At 48.1% G+C, this 10,119-nt stretch overlaps 1 long non-coding RNA gene across 1 annotated transcript in view; it reads left to right on the forward strand.

Moving 5' to 3' along the window:
* The window catches only part of LOC139104178 (uncharacterized), a 252,242-nt gene extending 242,123 nt beyond the window's left edge, over positions 1–10,119 (forward strand). The window contains exon 7 of the long non-coding RNA XR_011546001.1: positions 9,848–10,119. This is a non-coding gene — a long non-coding RNA (uncharacterized lncRNA). The remainder of the gene's footprint in view (positions 1–9,847) is intronic.

Below are 10,119 nucleotides of genomic sequence, written 5' to 3' on the forward strand. Positions count from 1 at the left end.
TTGTTCCTTGCCGAGGCACCTCTCAGAGTCCCGCCTTAAAGACTGAAGTGGTACACAATATCGTCGCCGTGGGGTCAACGACACCCCCGCCGCCGCTTCCTACTTTTTTCTCAGTCGGCCGCCCTCTCGCGCGCCCGCCTCGACGGACCCTTTCTTCAATTAAAGCCGAAGGAATCGACGGAGAGATGATTGAACATTGTGCGCCACAATGCAGTAGCATGTACAGGCCCACTCTCCGCGCTCAGCCGGAGTATGTAGTACATAGGAGCAACTGGACCATGATTGACGATGTGACGTTTCTCTCTCCTCTCCTCTGCCGCGTCTCCTCGTCCATGTCGCCGCCTCCGTCTCTCGTACGCCAGCACGGTATTCTTCTCTCTCCCGCTTCGAGAAGTAGTAATCCTCCGCAAGCTGAACATCGTATTGAAGATGCACAATCCTCGAGGCTCTCGCTATCTTTCTTCCACTTATTCGTCGTGTCCCTCTTTCTCTCGTCCCTCGCGCTCTCCACTCTCTTTTCCTTTCTCTCTTCTTCTCGCTCTTCTCCGCTGCCTCCGAGAGTTCTCTTTTATTCTCTCGCCATTTCTCTTCCTTCGTTTTCTCTCTCTTTTTCTTTCTCTCTCTTTCTCTCTATTTCTCTATACTATTTCGATCTGCTGCCTCTCCTAATACCAGCTTTGTCCCGATCTTCGTTCTGATCCTACCCCCGCGGCGCGGAGACACGCTCCTTCAGGATTCTCGAAATCGGAAGATGTTACGCTCGTGCGGATTATATCGACGTAAGTGGACTCTCCTGCGCGTGATAACCGGTCCCCATATATCACGGCCAGTGAACTCGGAGATTCAACGAATCGATATATCGCCGCTGGTAGGCTTTCGACACGCTTACGTCCTCTTTTTAATTTCGACGTACAGAATATAAATGTTCCTCGCATCTAACTTGTCTGACCCTTGATCTAAGTGTAACGATACGGATTTATGAGCCTCCGCATCTCGCGAGCGATGCGGTAGTTTTCCCGCGCATTACGTGCGCGGTTAAAGTGAAAAATTATTTCGGGTAATTATTACGTTGTTTATCTGAGCACAATTGACAAAGCGACGCTACCGTAATAAAGTACCTCTTGTTATGTGGATCAATCTGTCGGTCAGCTACCTTGAATGGTCCAATCGCGATTCGTTATACATCCTTATCGCCGTATTTTTTTTTTTTCCCTTTTATCGGGCATCTCGAACGTCGATGGAATTTGAAAGAAGTGTCCCGCTTTATTCTTATCGCGGTGATGTATGGCGCAGCCCGTGGCTCACCGCTTTGTGTCGTCTGCGTAATCAATTTTCCGCGATTCGATCAAGCAAGAGGATTGCCGTGGCGGCGTCGCGAGCCGCGCATCCGAATATACACGCGCGGAATAAAATCGCAAGCTGCGAGGGGCAATTTCTTAGGGCGAAGTTGAGGTGAAGGTAAGAACGTGCTCCGGGTCAACCAACTCAAACGCATGGCCGGGACGCCCCTACCTCCGCTCTCTTTCTTTCTCTTGATTGTTGGTTGCATATTGTGTATGCCCCCTCCAATGACCATTCACCCTCTCCTACTTTGAAATCGGTGAACTCGTGCCATCGGGATGCTCACGTTGCAAAGTTGTACGAATCACCTCTGTCGAAATTATATTTCTCGTCATCTAGCTAATAATCGAACGAGCCGCTAGCGAGAAAATCGGTCGGAAAACAAAATGAGATATTTAAAAAATATTAATCCATACGTATAATTAATAGTTATCGGCAGAAATTGAACGAACGTATGTCAGGAACCTAATTTTTTTTGCTTTTATTATTTGGCCGTAGAAAGGCGAAATGCACAACATGCGGAAATTCGTGCTCGCGCGAACGGTTGTTTAATTGCATGGTGTAACATGCGGTAGTTCAAACGAACGTACCAATTTTGGCGGGTAGGACCCAGCCACGTGTGCGTTTCATGCAACGGATAGGATGCATTCTCATAGGATGCATTTTCGGTGCAACGAATCGTTAATTGCCGCTTTATTCTCGCTGCGTGTAATTAAGGCGCCGATAATTATTCACTTACGGCTCGACGTTTCGACACGGTAATCGTGCTTAACATTGACATTTTCTGAATTAATGACATTCCAAATGGACGCGACGGATGGATGACTCATTGGCGCGATCGATGTTCTGCCTGTTGTCAGTAACGTGTCGCATGACGAGTTACGAAACAGACATCGGTCTGCGGTGAAATGTACATGTAATTACAACCTACCGATTGTCCGCCGAAAACACGACCGGGCCCTCTTCTCTCTTGTTCAATACGCGTAAGAATGCTGAATAAGCAGCCATCTGATCGCATTATGGTCTATCTATTGATGTGCAGCGCATCACAATAAACAGGTAATAATACACAATTTGCAAATGTGACGAGCGTTAATTTATAAAATGGACAGGGGGAGGGGGCCATAATCGAACGATTGCCTCTGCGAGAATAGCCAACGGATTTTCCCCGCAACATGCCGCGAAAATCGTTAAGCGTATTACGCAAAATAATTAAACCGATCTTAAACGAGCGTGGTAGTTTTAATATTTTCCGCGGCGAACACGCGATATCGCCGATATCAATAAAATTACGCGTTACTAGCGCCGCATGTAAATGCGCAATTAATGTCCTCCGCCGGCGTAAAACTCGCCGATGCTAAAGTTTACAGTCCTATTTCGTACGCGGCGAATACGAGGCTTCCAGCAGTTTTCAGAGATACGCGCTTGCCGTCGGTTCAAGGCCGACGATGCGATTAAACCGTCACGGGCTGCTACGGTCAGATTCGATGAAAAATTCACTCGCGCAACGCCGCCTGCTGCAAAAGCGCGAATCTGATTTACTAAAAAAAATGTTAAAACGCAGCCTGCGTGGCTTTACGAGCCGCGTCGCTACTTTACACCGTTATCTGCTTGTTTTATTATTTGCAACGGTGTACGATGTTTATCGCGAGCCACTAATTCGAGTAATACAACCTGTTACCTGTCAACGGACAGAGAAATTAACTTTCGTTGTTCCGGCGACACGGCGCGACGCGAGCCGCCGCGGAACAAGTAGGACTTGTCCTTCGCGCGGTCAAGTCACGTAGACTTGACCTAGTCTCTCTTTCTCTCTCTCTCTCTCTCTCTCTCCGTTTATCTCTCGCGTGCGCGCCAGCCAGAACCAGAGTTACCGGTGCTCCTACCGTTTCGATATCGAAAATTTTCAAGGCGGCTCGTTCGCGGTACGATTACCGGTGTGGGGAAGGCCGGCGTACTTCGCGCGTTTGTTACAATTTGTCAGTCTTGCCCCGGCTGAGTAATTGCCATTAAATCGCACGCCAAAGATTCGATCTGGCTGCACCGTTGGCGTGTTATTGCCGCGCGTCGGCGTACGCGTGCGACACGCGCGCGCCGCGACTTATCAATTTATCGCGCGCACACGCGCAATCGATATGAATATCGGATGAGACCGGCCGTTTAGACAGACAACCGCGATACCACCGTCGCCGCCCGAACTTCCGCCGGCTGTTTTTTTCTTTTTTTTTTTATTTTCTTTTTTATTCCTCGTCTCGTCCGCGTGCTGTCTGGTTTTTCCGGAATTTCCGACGAGCCCGAGCGGGCCAATTGCGCGTGCGATATCGCGTGCTTTCAAAGCCGGGGCGAAGAGACCGTCCCGGCGGGGACAGGAGGAATCGACGCACTCGAAACGATCCCGCACGCAATGCTCTTTCGGCTATGCCACGCCGCTTGTAATTCTCCCTATCTGGCCGTTTTTATCGCGCGGGCGTAAATCCCCGAGAGTGCAGCTCGTTTGCGAAACTACGGGGGCCGGCGCACGAATCGCCGCGAAACGTTCCGGCGGTAAGCGACTTATGACCGGATTAAACTGCCATTTGTAAAACTGATTATTCAATTAGTTGTCTTGAATTTCAATGCGTGCCGCACTAAAACGTCACCGTGGCCCCCTTTCGCTCCGCGCGATCGTAGCCGATTAATTTTGCAAAAAAAAAAAAAAGTGCGCGGAGGAACTTTTTCGTGAAAACGATTACTCTTGCGATCACGGGAAATTTTCCCAAAACATTTTCGCATTATGAACGACAAAGGAATGTCCGTGCCTGGAATTGTGATAAAACTTTGGCGATACCGAGTATACGTGCACGCGATTTCTTCCTTCAACGCCAACAATTTTCTTACGCATAGCGAAACGGACGCTCGGAAGTTTTGCTGAGAGGCGCATAAAAGTTTTCACGTATTCGTATCGCAGAACCGCCCATCTGTCGATGCGGAAAAACACAAACAAACAGGAGCCTATTGCAATTTAATAAAACTTTCATGCGCAGTTTCATTGAATTTCCGATCGGAAGATTATTTGGAACTGAGGGAACGCGCAAGGAGTTTCGAAGACGATTAAGAGTACGTGCTTCGGAACTTGTTGCTGCGTGATATCTTCGAGAAATATGAATTAAAAAAAAATTATAACATTTCAAAATTATTATTTGCAAATTGTATTAACTTAATTGTATTGTAGTAATTACGAATTATGGCGATTAATGAACAACAGGCTGAAACATTTATTTTTCAACGCGGAAATAATCTTTTCTTTCTATTATTAAAAATATTTGAGTCGTACAGATTGTAGGAATTGTCACCCCCCAGCGCCTTGTGCCTGAATTTAATGCAATTCTACGAAAGGCCTGTCGGGCAAACTTTCAAACCGATAAGACGGCACCACTCGAGATAAGAGGTACGATACGACTTGGCTCGTGGCCAGCGAGCAGACATTGCCGCCTTTGCAGAGTTTCTCGCGTCAAGAACGTGTCTATCGTAGCCGTAATTCAGTTGGTACGGATAGAAAACCGTGGCGGAACATCAATCATCCCGGTTTTGCTTCGCTGTTCTTGTTTCTTCTCTTAGGCGTCATCACGTACGATTTAACGGAATCATTGCTCGTTACTCGCGACTTTCAGAACCCTGTATCGTACGCCGTTCCCTTTTGGAGCCAGGCCGATCAGATTTCAACCTCGGAATCGAAGTTTGGTAATTACAAAGAATCCGAGAGAGTCCGGCCGTGAGGAAGAAACGCAGAGGCAAACACGATAAAAGGCATTCGGAGTAATTTACTCCCTTTCGCATTCGAAGGAAGTTTGATCGCAATTCAACTTCTGCTGCGGAGTTCAGCGATCGGTAGAATTCAGGAAGCGAAGGGGCCTCGCCTTGGGTGAAACGGAACGGCGGAGAAACAAGGAGAATCGGTACATGCGATAGCAGGAGTTGACTACTAGCGCCGTGAGACGTGCGCGGATTTATGAACGGAGGTCCTGGCACCGTTCCAGGATCCCGAGTTAGCATTTATCCCCGCTGGCCGCGCGTCGCTTTTCACGGGATGCAATCGCGTCTGTATGGGTTGCACCGTTGGGGTCCTATCTCGAGTGGAAAGGGCCCCGTTGTATTACCCTACAGAGCGCTAAATTATGCGCGAGAGAGCTTTTTACTACCGCGGAAATCACCGTCTCAACCCATCCCGTCGCGACCCCGCCGGAACCTTTCGGCTCTCGGCTGGAAGAGGCGCAGAAAGAGATTCTGGTGCAGCGAAATCAGAGACGGGTCACTAGACGCGCGATAGACTGCTCGAAGATGGATTATCGCGCGACGATAGACCGTGTTCTCGCCAAATAATTACGCGGGGGAGAAAAGATCTGTACGTTAGCGAGAGAATATTTTTGTCGTTAAGTCTCTGCTACTGTAAGTAATTTTATTTAGATGACGCTGTATTGGAATCTGGGAATATAAATTTTTTACGACTTGATTTATTACGGTAAAAAAAAAAAAAAAAAAATTCTATTAAGTATGCCGTGTAACTTTTCCGCATAATGAGATTAAAAAAAGAAAAAAAAAAATCTTTCGAGAAAGTATTTAAGCGTTTGTGTCAATCTTGCCTTCTTTTTGGTATTCAATCTCTTTCGAGTAACGGATTTATCTTTGACCAGTGTCGCGTCTGATGATTATAAATGCATTTCGAAATCATTCTGAAAACGGTGATACGTATCTTATGATAATTGTGTCGCGTGTAAGCCAGTCCGGGGCGTCGAATCATCGGTGGCACGTACGAGCGTCCAATTAAAAGTGGCGGGGCTTGAACGGGAACGGTCGAGCAATAAGAACAAGTGAATAAACAAGAAATAATAAAGACGAGCCCGAGGAGGAGACGTCTTGAGAATACGGTAGCCGAGCTAAGTTATATTTGATGCGTTGATAATTAGTTTCGAGAGTGGCTCGGCCTCCTCCTCCTTCTTACCCTCCGTTCTCTTACTGGTTTCTCCCGGGCGGACCTGTCAAGTGTACCATTTATTTCCCAACTCGAGAGCCAAGAAACTGAATCTTTGTCTCGCTCTGAAACTTTTGCTTTGTGAGGAATGACAGCGAAAATTACGAGAATTCGGTGCCCGCCACGACTTCGTAAAAAAAAAAAAAAAAAAAAATTGTGATTTATAGCCAATGCATAGAATATCTTTTTAGAAAAAAAAAAAAACAAAGAAAATATATATATTATTTCGTTTCATCGATTCTCTCTTTGTTTCGTAAAGTCGAGAAATATATATTTATGCGTCGTTCACAAAAAGTTTTATCAAAATTATTAAATTATTAAAACTCGTTAATTCTTTTTTTTTTTTTTCATAAAAATGTTAAGAAAAATTGTAGCTTTGATTAGCCAAGTTATTAATTATAATCTTTATTTAAACAACGGAGACGTATTCGTAGGATGAAAAAAAGGTTTTTAAAAGGCCTCGTCAACAATTAATAAGATATATCTTGGGACGCTTCCATAATGCGATATTCGACCGTGTCGTAAGGTCCAATTCGGTAGCTACGACGCCACGACACGTTCGAGTTATCTCGTTGCGTACAACGATTATCTACAGAGAATGAACCCTGGCGCGTTGACTTCGACAGGGCCGGCTTCAGAGGATCACGAGCGCGATCCAAAGGACTCGAAGAAGCCACGGGTTGAACCGTGACTTCGCGGTAATCTCTCTCGGAAATCTGTCGTTCGTCCAGGGATCATCCGTATTCACGGTGCGACGTACACCGTCATCTTAAAACACAAAACGTCACCGATGTTTTGTTGGCCGCTTACGGATCATCGTGGGTTTTTATCGCCGCTGTTAAATTTCTTTCACGTACAACAATCGAGGAAAAGTATCTCCCGAGCGAAGAGCGAATGTGAAAAGCGAGTTTGTTGACGGAAGCGGCGATGAAATTACGATAATGATTCTCCGCTCGCGGGAAGTAATAGAAACCTGGCCGGAGTGTGTGAAATGATTATATTCGAATTATTATATATCGCGATATTATATATCGGAAATCCACCGTGTCGGGTCTCGGGAGCGATCGTGCGAGAGAAAGCGCAACTGCGTCGTACTGACATAATCGCGCGGCGGCGGCGGCGCGCTCGCTCTTGCGCACGGGGTCTCATTTCTACCGCCACGAGACAGAGACGCCCTACCGTTAGGTAAGATCCCACTAGGTTTACCTGTCGCCGGCCGAGGAAAATCGCCCCCTTCGCGAGCAGCGGGGAAGATGCGGGGCCGCGAGGAGGAGACGGGGACGTTTCGTTTCGCCTACACATTAATCCAGCCCTGGTCTTTAGGACTCGTATGTAAATGCGACGCTATATTTAGACCAGTATCTCGGGTGTATAATACGTTCGGGTTGGAGAATCCTCTCCGGGACCCGGGGCACACGTAGATGTGCGTTGCGTGCGTGTCTACGTACGTGTACGCGGCGGCCAAGCGGTGTGCGAGAGCGGCCGGGCCGATACGTACAACACGTGCGTACATTGCAACTGCAGGACCCGCCAAACCGGTTACCCATCGGCTCCTCAACACCAACACCAGCCTCCGAGACACCTCCAACACCGAACGGGGTCCCTGCACGCGTATCGTTTGGACGGGGCACACCATCCTCCGGCCGTCCATCCGCCGTTTCTCCTACGTCGATCCTCACCTCCGCCTTTCTCTTCTCCTCCGCACCACCTCGTACCTTTCTTTTTCCTTTTTCTTTCTCTTTCTCTTTCCCTCTCTCTTTCTTTCTCTTTTTCTATACGTATCTCTATCTATCTCTCGCTCCTGCTACTTCCGCTCTCACCTCTTTGCGCCAAACACGGGAATATGCACGAACATCAAACCACGCTTACGGCCGAGGTTACACACCCATCGACCCGTAGGTGCTTTCCAATGGACAGCTAGAAAACCGATTTGGATTTCCTAGAAACCATCTGACGCGACCTCACCTCGCCCTTTAGCCCTTCCCCCCCCCCTCTCCCCCCCCCTCTCCCCCGCGGGGCTCGCGGACGGTAAATTATCGCACGCTTTTTGAGATCTCGACTTGTCCCGTGGCACACGTGTCAAATCTTCCGTTGACGTGTAACTACAGGAAAACGTGAAAACGCGTCTTTACGCACGTGATAATTACGAATGCAACGACGCAATCGCATCTGTCGTATGAATAGAGAAGTTGATACGCGATTACACTCCGATCCGCAATTATCTCGTAACGCAAAAAATAATTATACGAGACGTCGCGTCCAATTAAACTTTTTCACGATTTCCCGACGCGTTGTATTAATTTATTACCGACGAAACGTTGATGCGAATAGAAAAGAATAGCCGTACCCCTATTACCGGTACGCGCGTCCAGACCGACGCTACCCCGCGGCGGCCTAGTAAGACCTTCATGAATCTTGCATTCGCTCGGTGTCCAACAGGCACGCGGCGTTCGCGCACGAAAATCGTGCGAGTCGTCGAACCCCGATGTACGATGTAACCTTGGGACTTTCGTCACCCACGGCGGAAGAGAGAGCGGGACGGCGCGGCCTCTTAATACTTGACGTAACCGCGCGAACCGCGCGCGGAAGGGAGACGGACGGAGAGAGGCGCGATGCAGCACGTGGGTGCGCCTATCGAGCACGAGTGCGTACGCGAACGATATTTATGGCGACACGCGCGAACGGTAACGGATGCCCCGGGATTCTCGTGCCCGGTAACCGCGCGGCGGGGAAAATCACCGGCGGAAAAATCAGCCCGCGAACTTTTCCCGCGCGAAAATATTTTTTTCGCGAACACGCCCGCCGTTGTTCCGTCCGTCTAAAGTTCATCCGTCTTCGTCGGGTTTAACTACACGGTTGCGCGACCATGCGCGACCGACGCATCGAAAAAAGGAAGAACCAAAAAAAGGAAAAAAAAGAAAAAAAAAAACCACCGGCAAGATCCGTCCCGCGGAGGCAGAGACAGATCTTCTCTCGGTTTTCAGTGGCGCGCGTCGCCTACGGCCTTTACAATATTTCGCTGCGGCGAGAGAATGACGAGAAAAACCGAAGTCAAAAGAGCGTCGACTCGTCTCCCCGTTTAATCGTGCCTTCGGGATACGTTCGAGTGACTTCATCAAGTCACGTTCGTGCTGTCAAAGAGAGAGAGAAAGGTGAAGAGGAACGGGACTGAATTGGATTTAATTTAATTCTCAATCTGCAGCTTTTTTTTTTTTTTTTTTTCTTCTTCTTGAAAGCGCTATTTATAATTAAGCATAATGAATATGTCTACATTGTTTTCTACGTAATTACCTTATCGCGGTGTAAAAAAATATTACCAATTTGACGAAACCGAGAGTATCCGTACGTGGCTTTGCAGGCGACGTGAGAAAGGTGTCGGTTGAGCAGCGATTGACGGCACGTACGTGACTCGGCTTGCATACGTGTGACGCGCAACTCCGGCACGTGAGGGACGGGCGAGGCAAGCCACTATTATTTACTATTATTTACTATTCGTTGCAGACTGTTAAAACGAGCCTCGTGGATGGACGCCCGGCGCAATAATTGATCGGCCGGCACGAGAAATCGCCGACTGCCATTTCGAAGTCTGCTTCCGCCTGCGAGGTTGTACGGATCGTTAATAAAAGGTAGGCGCTCTCGCTATTTTTTTAAAAAATCACAAGCCCACCGCGCGAGCCTGCCGCTTTTTTGCCCGGGTACGCGACGAAAGTGAAAACTCCGCGTCGTGCAAGCGCGATATTAAAGCAGGATATTAAAGAGACTAGAAAGTGAGC

The sequence above is a fragment of the Cardiocondyla obscurior genome, linkage group LG07, assembly GCF_019399895.1.
Source record: "Cardiocondyla obscurior isolate alpha-2009 linkage group LG07, Cobs3.1, whole genome shotgun sequence".
NCBI lineage: Eukaryota > Metazoa > Arthropoda > Insecta > Hymenoptera > Formicidae > Cardiocondyla > Cardiocondyla obscurior.